Consider the following 11,973-nt stretch of genomic DNA (forward strand, 5'->3'; position numbering starts at 1 on the left):
GCCATGAAGGGTCTGTGTCACCAAATCTGACACAGTTATTTTCATGCAGCGTCTGCTCATTTAACGTTCAGAAGCTGCCACAGTGGGTACACTGAGGATGCACGCAGGGCGGAAAACGATGCAGGACAATGTGTGCTACACCCCACTAAAGCTTCCATTGCTTTCAATCTGAATAAGCCACAAGTACAACAGGAGAGAGTCAAGTCTGACAGATCCTCGAGAGAGAATCTTTTAAATTAAGGAGAAGTCTTGCCTGTCCTGGGGAAGACACCAAATGCAAAATACTTTTTAAGGTGTTTTAGAGAAATGAATAGCATGCTTATGCAAAGAAAATTTCAACTGGTAGCAGAAGAGTGGTATCTCTGTCTAACTAAAAATTGTCGCCAGATAGAACTTGAAATAAATACTTAAAATTAGTGGCAGGCTTTTGCTAGCAGTGTTGCAAATATCAGAGGAGAGAATGGAATTGTGCACCCTACGCCAGTCTATGTAAACATTAGGCATACATCAAGTTTGGCATCATGTGAATCGATGTGCAAGTTAATCATAGAATCATAGAATCCTACAGTGCAGAAGGAGGCCATTTGGCCCATCGAATCTGCACCGAACACAATCCCACCCAGACCCTATCTCCATAACCCCATGTATTTATCCTAGCTAGTCCCCCTGACACTAAAGGGCAATTCAGCATGACCAATCCACCTAACCCACACATCTTTGGACTCTGGGGTGAAACTGGAGCACCCAGAGGAAACCCACGCAGACACGAGGAGAACGTGCAGACTCCGCGCAGATAGTGACCCAAGCCGGGAATGGAACCCGGGTCCCAGGCGCTCTGAGGCAGCAGTGATAACCACTGTTCCTCCATGCCGCCCTTAAGTTGTAGATGCCAAATGGATGTCCAATCCTGACAAACTTCAATATTGCGCTGGCCATAATGAGATCCTGGAGTGAGGGTGAAATTCAAAGCAGAGAGGACATGAGCCTTGTGGGTTCTTTACTTATCTGATCACCTTTCTTTGAGATCAGGAAGGAGTCCATTAAAACCTAGTGACGTTTGTAATTCATAACCCTTGCACAAGGAGCAATTTTGACAGCATTATACTTCAGATGAATAAATTTAATGACTTCCTTTTGAGCTTAAACAAACCCAAATTTGTTGGGCCAATAAAAACCTCCGTATGGAAGCCCAGTTGGGCCCTCAAAAGGTCACAGTATTTCTGTGCCAATACTACAATCACCCCTGCACTTTCTGAGCAGAATCAGGCCCTCGGAGGCCACTTTGGAAGCTGGGGAATGTTTGAAAGTTGCATGTAGGTTGGCTCCCTGATGCTGTCCTGTCTCAAGACAAGTTTCCCGGGGTGGCCTGATGTGGGAATCGAAAACCCACTTTAACAGGCAAATTAAGTTCCCTGCTTTTTTATTCTCTGCCTCGACCAAGTATCATCAGAACTTCTGGAGTAAGGCCACAGACCTGAAACACTAACTCTGTTTAATCTCTGCATAGATGTCTCGGGACCTGCTCAGGATTCTTGGCATTTTCTGTTGTTATTTCTGGATAAGTACTTACCTGCTGGATTTAGCAGCTCCCACCTCCCTTCAGCTGCCGGCTTTCACAGGCCTGGGAAACATGGCCTGCCCCATTAAATTTAAAGCGCTATCGAAACCTAAAGAGCAAAATGCCAACTAACATATTACGAAATCATTGGCCTGCCTCTGTAGAGTGGATTATTATGACAACCACCAATCCGCCAGGGTTATAGAAGATGTATTTCCATAGGTTCAATGGTTGTACTTCAAATTTCTACCCATTTCCCCTCCACCCCTCCGCCAACCCTCTCCCACCAGTCATGAGAAGGTTAAAATGATCCCCATTAGGAGAATGCCCATGAAAAGGTGGCAGCATCCAATCCCATGGAATTGATGTGGAAGTGACACAAAACCATATCTTGCATTTTAATTCAAGAACCCTGCTTGATGGGCATCAGAATGACAAAGGCCTGGGCAAACTGAGATTTGAGCTTACTCTATACCTTTAGATCAGACTAGGTGCAACAGACATCTTCCCCTTTGGTTAGGGGTCCATGGGGTAAAATCTTTGGTTCAGCAGTGTTGCAATGTGGGGGTGATACAACAATCAGAAAGAACAGCGCTTGGTGCTAAAATCGGTCCCAATATTTTCCATGTTGCTGTCCTGCATGCAACCTCCAGCCTTTACACCGAGCAAGTGTCACCCAGTAATCATCCACTCCACTTATTGAGCTGAATGTGTAAAAGACTATAGACTTCAGCAGAGATGTTGGGCCTTGACTTTCAAGGAACTGGGGCTGAGTCGGGAGGCCTTTAAAATGGATTTCACCATTATTCCTCCCATTCCTGTTTCCAGCGTTTTTTGTGCTATAAGATTGTGGGTAGCCAACAAAGCATCCCCACCTTTGCTGGCTCCATTATGGATGTTGGAATTTCAATCCCCCCTCCCTTCCCACAATTCTGATGGGGCTGGATTTGTTCTGTTAGTAATCATGATTCACAGCATCACAGAGGAGTTGAACCACAGGAAAGAACTAGTCTTCAGCTGGGAACCAAAATAAAACAGCCATCCAACATCCCATTTGAAATACATTGCTCCTCTTACCTTCTCATAAAGCTGCCAATCAATCACAGTCAGTCGTATTACAAATTATATAAAATTATCATCCACTTAACACAACTTGATGCTGCATAAATAATAAATATGTTTATCAAACAAAGTTACCACTTTCCACAACAGCTGTTTAAATATTGCCTGCTAAGAGATAAATGGATTTCCCATTTTTGGAGCTCAGACAGGCATTCATAATGTGGCCATCTGTCAACTGTATCTATTGAAGCGGTTAGAATGGATTGAGTGTCACTTCTCCAAAGTTGTAGGCTGAGCGGTTTTCTTCACAGTTTCGAAGGTGTGTGGGGGATACATGGGTGAATGGAGAATGCATGGGGCATGAGGGATTCTGGGGCATAGGGGTTAGGTGAGGGGTGGGGTTGTGAGGGCCTGACATTTATTATAATAACTGGGCTGATGTCTCAATTATCAGAAACAGACCTTCTGGCCTGCTGGTCTCTGCCTTTGGAGGTGGCAGGATTCAATCTGCCCCGCCTCCCTGGAGTGAAAATATAGCAGGTGGGAGCCTGCCGGACAGAGGTGTGTTTGTAGAGTTAGGAATTTTCCCAACTTTTGCTTCCCATCTCCTTAACAAAAGTCTGGCCGAAAAAATGCATTTTGTTTGGAGTGACATTTTGCTCCTCCCCATATTTGATGCTAGCCAGATACACCTGGAATGCCTGGACGGCATGGTGGCACAGTCGTTAGCACTGCTGCCTCACAGCACCAGAGACCTGGGTTCAAATCCGACCTTGGGTGATTGTCTGTGTGTAGCTTGCACATTCTCCGTGTGTCTGCGTGGGTTTCCTTTTGGTGCTCTGGTTTCCTCCCATAGTCCAAAAATGTGCAGGTTAGGTTGATTGACCATGCTAAATTGTCTCATAGTGTCAGGGAGATTAGCAGGGTAACACAGTTTGAAAGACGTGCTGGTTAGGTGCATTGGCCATGATAAATTCTCCCTCGGTGTACCTGAACAGGTGCCGGAGTATGGCGACTCGGGGATTTTCACAGTAACTTCATTGCAGTGTTAATGTAAGCCTATTTGTAACACTAATAAATAAATAATCCTGATTAAGGATTGTTAAAAGTTGAATGAAACCTGATTTCCATTCTTTCTGTAAACATGTCACTAATTTTACTTCAAAATAACGTTCTGCTTACGTTCATCTCGCATTGATAAAACGGTAGTTGGAATGCAGCCCTGCTGAAAGAATTGGGTTTCCTATCAATTATTGATAAGGTGCAATGGTAATGAACCTTCGATGTAAAAATTCATTTGCAGTTAAAACTCTTTTCCATTTCTATTCCAACTGAAAGGCTTCTGAAAACGGGGGAAAGATCGGAATGCAGCCACGGACTGGGTTTCGGCTAGAGCTGATGAGAAGACAGCTGCAGCAGCAAGAGGGATGGGACAATACATGGCAACACTACAGCGCTTCTCAATATGCTCAGGAGCATCTTCCTGCCTTGTCCACAACTCATGCATTCCAGGACTCCTTCCCAATAGAGACATGGAAACCAGTTCAAATACCAGAGAACATTTTTAAGGTAGTAAAGCTTTGTAAGATCCACAGTTTGGTTCTTGGCAATGTTTTTGTTTGTTGAAAATTGTTATTTGTGAGATCCTTTACTATGCTTCAACTGTCCTAATCCTGGAGTGATAAAAGTATCAATTACATCCAAATCCTTCAGTCTACAAGCAATTTCATTCACCACTCAATTAGCTCACATTCAGCAGTAGGTTCATTCTGTTTTTGGAAACTCTGTTAAAACTTGAGACTGATAAAGAAATTTTGGATTGCAATTCTCAGAGGTTTTGGAAATATTTGGAAGGATTTGGAAATAATTGCAGCAAAAAAGCAATTCAAATGTCAGCAGAAATTTCTGATGTAATATCATGCCTATTCAAGTAAAGCTTTAGTTAAAAAAAACATTTCTGGCTTGCCCTGTGTTTGCCCTCCATCTGCATCATCCTATTTTCATCCCACTGGCAGGAAGCTTACTATGTTGAGAGCCCAGGAAGATTGGGAAGGAGTGGAGAAAGGTGAACCTTTTCAACTTAAAAGGTTCTTGCAGTTAAAGGGTTGAGCACATTACACATAACATTGCAAATATCACTTTGAGATACAGCGTCTGAATACTTTGCAATGTGACAGGTGGTAAGTGTAGCAGACTTGGGAGAAATAGATGACTGGGATTTTTCTCTTGTCATACGTGGGTCTATTATGGGCAAATGTATTTTTTTTATTTATTAGTGTCACAAGTAGGCTTACATTAACACCGCAATGAGGTTGCTGTGAAAATCCCCTAGTCGCCACACTCCGGCGCCTGTTCGGGTACACCGAGGGAGAATTTAGCATGGCCAATGTACCTAACCAGCACATCTTTCAGACTGTGGGATGAAACCAGAGTACTTGGAGGAAACCCACACAGACACAGGGAGAACATGCAGACTCCGCACAGACAGTGACCCAAGCCGGGAATCGAACCCGGGTCCCTGGCTCTGTGAGGCAGCAGAGCTAACCACTGTGCCACTAAGGTTGATTGCAATGATTATTCACCAACTCCATTACCTTTATATGATGTGATGATCAAAGCTGACTTAATGGACATTGTTCTTCTCCATCTAACAATTAGTATGTTAGCAGGCTTGCAAAAGGGCCTGCAATGTCTGGAGCTAAAGAAGGAAGAAAGCCAGCTCCTAACATTTTAGAGTCTGATGTGCTGTTACAAATATTGAAATGGGGGGATGCCATGTCAGGAAAACCAGGAAAGCCACTGGGGAAGAAGCCACCACATGCAACAGTATGAGGCATGTTGAAGGAGGTAGCTTGGAGTGGGATTTTCAATTGTTCAAGGGCTTCCTAGGAGAAGTTGAATGAACCCATGAAGTAAGCACAGAAAAGACTATTTTCAGATGAATAGAGGGCAGATCACTTAATTACAGGCTTGGTCCATATGCAAATGTTTGGTTTCTGAGGTTTATTAGCAAATATGGTTACTCAGCATACAAAGGACTGGACTACAAAGGGAATGAAGCCATTCTACAATTGTAAAAAAGCTCTAATTATACTGCTTCTGGAATATTCCATTCAGTTCTGGGCACTGTGCCTCTGAATGTATATATTGGTCTAATCGGAAGGTGTGCAGTGTGGATTCATGAAAGTGATTCCAGGTTGAAACATCAACATATGAGGACAAGTTGCATAAATTAGATTTGTATTCTCTGATGAATAGAAGAGTAAACTTGATCTAATTGAGATTCTTGTGGTAATTAGAGAATGTAATCGAGTAGATAGAGAGTGACGATTTCCTCTGGTGGGGTAACAAAGGGGTATAATATGTAAACTCAGAGCCAGGCCATTCAGCAATGCAGGAAACACTCCTTTCATACATAGGATTAGGCAAATCGGAAAAAATCTGAAAAGAAATTCCCTTCAAAAAGCTGTTGAGATAAGATCCACTTTTAATTTCAAAACTGCGACTGATAGATTTGTGTTGGGTAAGGGCATTAAGGTATATGGGACCAAGGCACATAAATGGAGTTGATATACAGATTGGTATCTTATTCGATGTATGTTCTAATTGAGTAGCAAGCAGGCTAGGGGGGCCGAATGGCCTGCTCCTGGTCTTATGCATTCAAGTAGAGTATGGAGCTGAAAAGAAATCTGCACGCAACGGGGATTCCGCTGAAGTTTCAAAGCATTTCAAGTATTTTGTTGCCTAGTGCTCTACTTGTGTCCAGTTTGTGAAGAATGTTTTAACTTGTTTTGCAGCTGCTTTCAGAACGGGCTGGATTTATGATTGTAACATTATAAGTGCTGTAAAGCCGTGTTTCAAATGTTGATAGCATAGTCCAAAGATGTGCGGGTTAGGTTGATTGGCCAGGTTAAAAGTTGCCCTTAGTGTCCTGAGATGTGTAGGTTAGAGGGATTAGTGGGTAAAATATGTGGGGTTATGGGGGTAGGGCCTGGGTGGGGTTGTGGTCAGTGCAGACTCGATGGGCCAAATGGCCTCTTTCTGTACTGTAGGGTTTCTATGATTTCTATGAGCACACCTACGGTTTATGGGAACAAAACCGCGAGAAGAATGGCATATAACAAGGACCTGATGACTGTCTACTCCCTAATTTAGTTAATGTTTTTCCATTCTTTGGAGCCACAAATTATGACCCATAAGTGGAGTTCATCGTTTGTATCACTCAGGTGTTAGTAAGATACCAACTGAAAGCAGTTTGGACAATCTCAAGCAAGCTCCGAAAGAATCTTGGTCCTTGCACCAAGTTATTTACAATTCAATGTGAAATATTGGCATTTAGTATGGTGAATAAAATAATTGTCACAGATGAAAACTGAAGCAATACAGCATGACCTTTACTATGGCCTGTGACTGGTGATCCAGGAATCTAGGCTGAAATCTTACATTTTTCAGAGGTTGAGACCAACAGCAGGTCCCAATCCCATTGCTTGTTCCTGGCTGTCAGCCTGCATCAAGTTACTGGAAGCAGCCACTTAAGAGGTTGTTCCTGGGATCACCACCCAATTAAGGACTGCGGGCAGGAGAGGCAGCCAGCAAGGGCCAATGGGAGGGCCTGCCACCTTGTCCTGTCTGCACTCCTATTGAACGAGATGTGTACCATGTGGCAGACAGAGTAGAGGCACCGTTTGGGTAATTTGCACATTATCTAAAATGACTCATCATAAAAATCATAGAAACCCTACAGTATAGAAAGAGGCCATTCTGCCCATCGAGTCTGCACCGACCACAATCCCATCCAGGCCCTACCCCCCTATCTCTACATATTTTACCCACTAATCCCTCTAACATACACATCTCAGGACACTAAGGGGCAATTTTAAGCATGGCCAATCAACCTAACCCGTACATCTTTGGAATGTGGGAGGAAACCGGAGCACCCGAAGGAAACCCATGCAGACACGAGGAGAATGTGCAAACTCCACACAGACAATGACCTAAGCCGGGAATCGAACCCAGGTCCCTGGAGCTGTGAAGCAGCAGTGCTAACCACTGTGCTACCGTGCCGCCCGGAGTGACCCGGAGTGCCAGGCCAGCATTGTGGAGAGGGTCTCACTGTCCTTTGGCTGCCCTGGGGGATATGAATACAGGAGGACTCATTAGTCTCCCTGGCCTGCCACCGGGAGGTCACCTCCAGGCACCTGCTAGGCTTTGCTGCAGGTAAGATTCCAGCCACACTTCAATCTGGCACCAATTGGCCTGGTAACTGGCACTAATCGGCTACCCACGGGCTGTCAGTTGGGCAGCTGCTTCTGTTGCGTACCCACCTCAGGCAAGATTAGTCAGAGGAGGGAATGCATCGGGTGGGCAACCTAACGCTCATTCTCAGAAATTCCCACTGCCCTGTCACCAAATCTGCCTCTGCACAGCTGGTAAGATCGAGCCATGGACATCTGGGAAACTCTACAGAAGTTTGAGAATTATCAAAGGTTCGGTTAGATTGATTGGCCATGCTAAATTGACCCTAATGTCACGGGATTAGCAGGGTAAATATGTGGGGTCACGGGAATAAGGCCTGGGTGGGATTGTGATCAATGCAGACTCAATGGACTGAATGACCTCCTTCTGCATTATAGGGATTCTATGAAAATTAAATGGTACAATGCACTTTGATATACAATTTACTTTTATGGAAGAACAGGCTGCCTGTATTGTGCGCTTGGGACAAATGTTGTCAGGGCTACTTACTATTAATCCTGCCGGCAACATTCATAAGAATATAAGAACATACGAACTAGGAGCAGGAGTAGGCCATCTGGCCCCTCGAGCCTGCTCCTCCATTCAATGAGATCATGGCTGATCTTTTTGTGGACTCAGCTCCACTTACCCGCCCGCTTACCATAACCCTTAATTTCCTTTCATGTTCAAAAATTTATCTATCCTTGCCTTAAAAACATTCAATGAGGTAGCTTCAACTGCTTCACTGGGCAGAGAATTCCACAGATTCACAACCCTTTGTGTGAAGAGGTTCCTCCTCAACTCAGTCCTAAATCTGCTCCCCGTTATTTTGAGGCCATGCCCCCTAGTTCTAATTTCACCCGCCAGTGGAAACAACTTCCCTGCTTCTCTCTTATCTATTCCCTTCATAATCTTATATGTTTCTGTAAGATCTCCCCTCATTCTTCTGAATTCCGACTATAGTCCCAGTCTACTCAGTCTCTCCTCATAAACCAACCCTCTCAACTCCAGAATCAACCTAGTGAATCTCCTCTGCACCCCCTCCAGTGCCAGTATATCCTTTCTCAAGTAAGGAGACCAAAGCTGTACTCAGTACTCCAGGTGTGGCCTCACCAGCACCCTATACAGCTGCAACATAACCTCGCTGTTTTCAAACTCCATCCCTCTAGCAATGAAGGACAAAATTCCATTTGCCTTCTTAAGGGAAGTCCAGCAGTGGAGGCCCAAATTCCTGAACTGAAATCACACCGAAGTGGCGATGGAACCAATTTTGTGTCTTACCCATTTCAATCTGAACAATTGGGTGCGTTCCTTGAATCAGAGGAATTTCTAGCCCAATGTATCTGGACTGTATTATCCTGATTCAGAATTGCTTAATGCTCACATTGAAAACTGGTTGGCTGTCTAATATTGATACTTTCCACATTGATGGTCAAAAAGAAACATCAAAAAATGAAATGAATATTAGTCTATTGCAGCTGCTTCAGTGTAGTTCTTTCAAAAGTTAGATTCCTGCAACTGGACAGGGCATGTCACATTTACTCGGAGAAGGTGGGGGTGGGGGAATGGTTGAGCCAGAAGTATGCGGCACCCTGAACAACCACATTCCACACCATCAGGAGTCGACTGTTGAATTCTGGTAAGAGAGGTCACGGACAGATCTTCTGCATACCCCACATCAAAAGGATGTGCTGAGGGGATTTTCAGGGTTTCTCCAGAAAAAAACCCTCCCTTTATGCCGTCAAAAGATCCCAGTGAAGCTTGAGTCAATGAGGGCTGGCATGAATGCCTTTGCGGCCTTCTGGACTCCACCAGCCCTTCACTGGAGTGTCCCCTTTAGTTAGAGTGGCTCAACCGTGGCCTGGTGGAGAGTGGAAAAAAAAACCTCAGCCCATTTGGGCCTGTAGAGGGCTCTGTTCCTCTGGCTCGCACTGTGGCTGTTGCTTCTGGTGCATCACTGCAGGTGCTGGTTGCCTTTCCCCAGCTATGCGAAGGAGCCTCTCCCTGAAATTTGTCTAACTTTGTTTGAAGGTAGGTGGAGGTTCTGATCTGGGGTACATGCGCAGGCAGAGGAAAGTCCCAGGACTTTCCAGAGTCCAGAGATTAATATGAAAACTTTTAGATCACACTTCAAGTAATTAATAGCATTATACCTACAAAAGTAATTGTAATAGTAGTGGGTTTATTTTACCACAGCATGAAGGGATTTATTAACCAATGATGGAAAACAATTTCTGAAATGTTATGGCCTTGCTTACCAAAATTCTATAGTGCAATAGTGTGAATATTAAAGGTTTGATAATACTGAGTGGGGCAGGCCATTCAGCCCCTCGAGCCTGCTCTGCTACTCAATACGATCATGGCTGACCTGATTGTGGCTTCAACTCCACATTCCCACCTCCCACTGAGGAAGAAATGCAGTGGGCTGGATTCTCTGACCTCGCCCGCGGCTGGGATTCTCCAGTCCCGCTGCTGTGAATGGAGATTGGCCGAGCGCCAAATTCTCCGTTCTTGCTGGTAGCGGTAGCGGGGCCTACGACATTGGAGAATTCCGGCCAGCCTGGGTACAACATTGTGGATTAACATTGTAAATCAGCCAGCAATGTCAGCACAACAATCTGCAACATATCCCCATACATGTGTGCTTGCTCGAATATAATGATAAAACCTTTTAAAAATCCACACATCATACGCATCCTCATGGATTTCTGAAATGAAAACATGATGTTGACTGGACCAGGTCAAACTTCACAGGTATTTTTGCCACAATTCGTCACCAACAACAAATTATTTATCTGCCATTGCTGACATTGAAACGTGGCGTTTCTAACAGCAACACTCTCTACTGTTTGTCACTGTTTTGTCAAGGCAGCTTTTGTTCAGTCTGTTCTTCAGAACATCTCTCCTCAGCTCCCTGTTCTTTTTGGAGGAATATTGGCACCAAAAGGCTGATCCTTACTGTATCCAGAACAGATTAGGGGAGGCGGTGGCCTAGTGGTATTAAATTAGACTATTAATCCAGAAACTCAGCTAATGTGCTGAGGACCCGGGTTCGAATCCCACCACGACAGATGGTGGAATTTGAATTCAAGGAAAAGTATCTGGAATTAAGAATCTGCTGATGACCATGAAACCATTGTCGTTAAAAACCCATCTGGTTCACTAATGTCCTTTAGGGAAGGAAATCTGCTGTTCTTACCTGGCCTGGTCTACATATGATTTCAGAGCCACAGCAATGTTGCTGACTCTCAACTGCCCTCTGAAATGGGCCAGCAAGCAACTCAGTTTCAAGGGCAACTAGGGATGGGCAATAAATGCTGGCCAGCCAGCGACGCCCATGTCTCATGTGAATAAAAAAAGATTAGTCAGTGCTGGTTCCAGTCTTTTCCCAACTGATGCATTGTTAGGTTATCCTCAGCCTCACCTGCATAAACACCACATAAATAGAGCTGAAACCATGTTAAAAGACAGTTATATTTTCCCCAACAAGCAAGATAAGATTGTTTATTATTATTTTCCCAACATTTCAGATTGCATCACATCCAATGTTCTATCTCCAGACAATAATATCTCTCATCTGAACTGCAAACCTTCATATAATTATCTTAATGGACTGGGATTTACATATGAACGCATATACAAATTAGGAGCAGGGATAGGCCACTCAGCCCCTCGAGTCTGCTCTGCTATCCAATACGATCATGGCTGACCTGATTGTGGCTTCAACTCCACATTCCTACCTCCCATTGCAAACACTTACTGGGTGGCACAGTAGTACAGTGGTTAGTACTGCTGTCTCACAGCACCTGGGACCCAGGTTCGATTCCCTCTGCAACTTGAAGCTCTGCAATCTCACGCCATTTAGGTAATGTGTTTTTTTATTATTCCTGCCAAAATGGACAATTTCATATCTTCCCACATTATACCCCATTTGCCAGTTCTTTAGCCACTCTCTTAACCTATCTATGTCCCTTTGTAATCTCCTTATATCCTCTTCACAACTTACATTCCTACCTACCTTTGTGATGTCAGCAAACTTCACAACCATACCTTTGGTTCCTTCACCCAAGTTATTTACATAAATTGTAAAAAGTTGAGGTCCGTGTGGAACACCACTT

The sequence above is a fragment of the Mustelus asterias genome, chromosome 9, assembly GCF_964213995.1.
Source record: "Mustelus asterias chromosome 9, sMusAst1.hap1.1, whole genome shotgun sequence".
In the NCBI taxonomy this organism is placed as follows: Eukaryota; Metazoa; Chordata; class Chondrichthyes; order Carcharhiniformes; family Triakidae; genus Mustelus; species Mustelus asterias.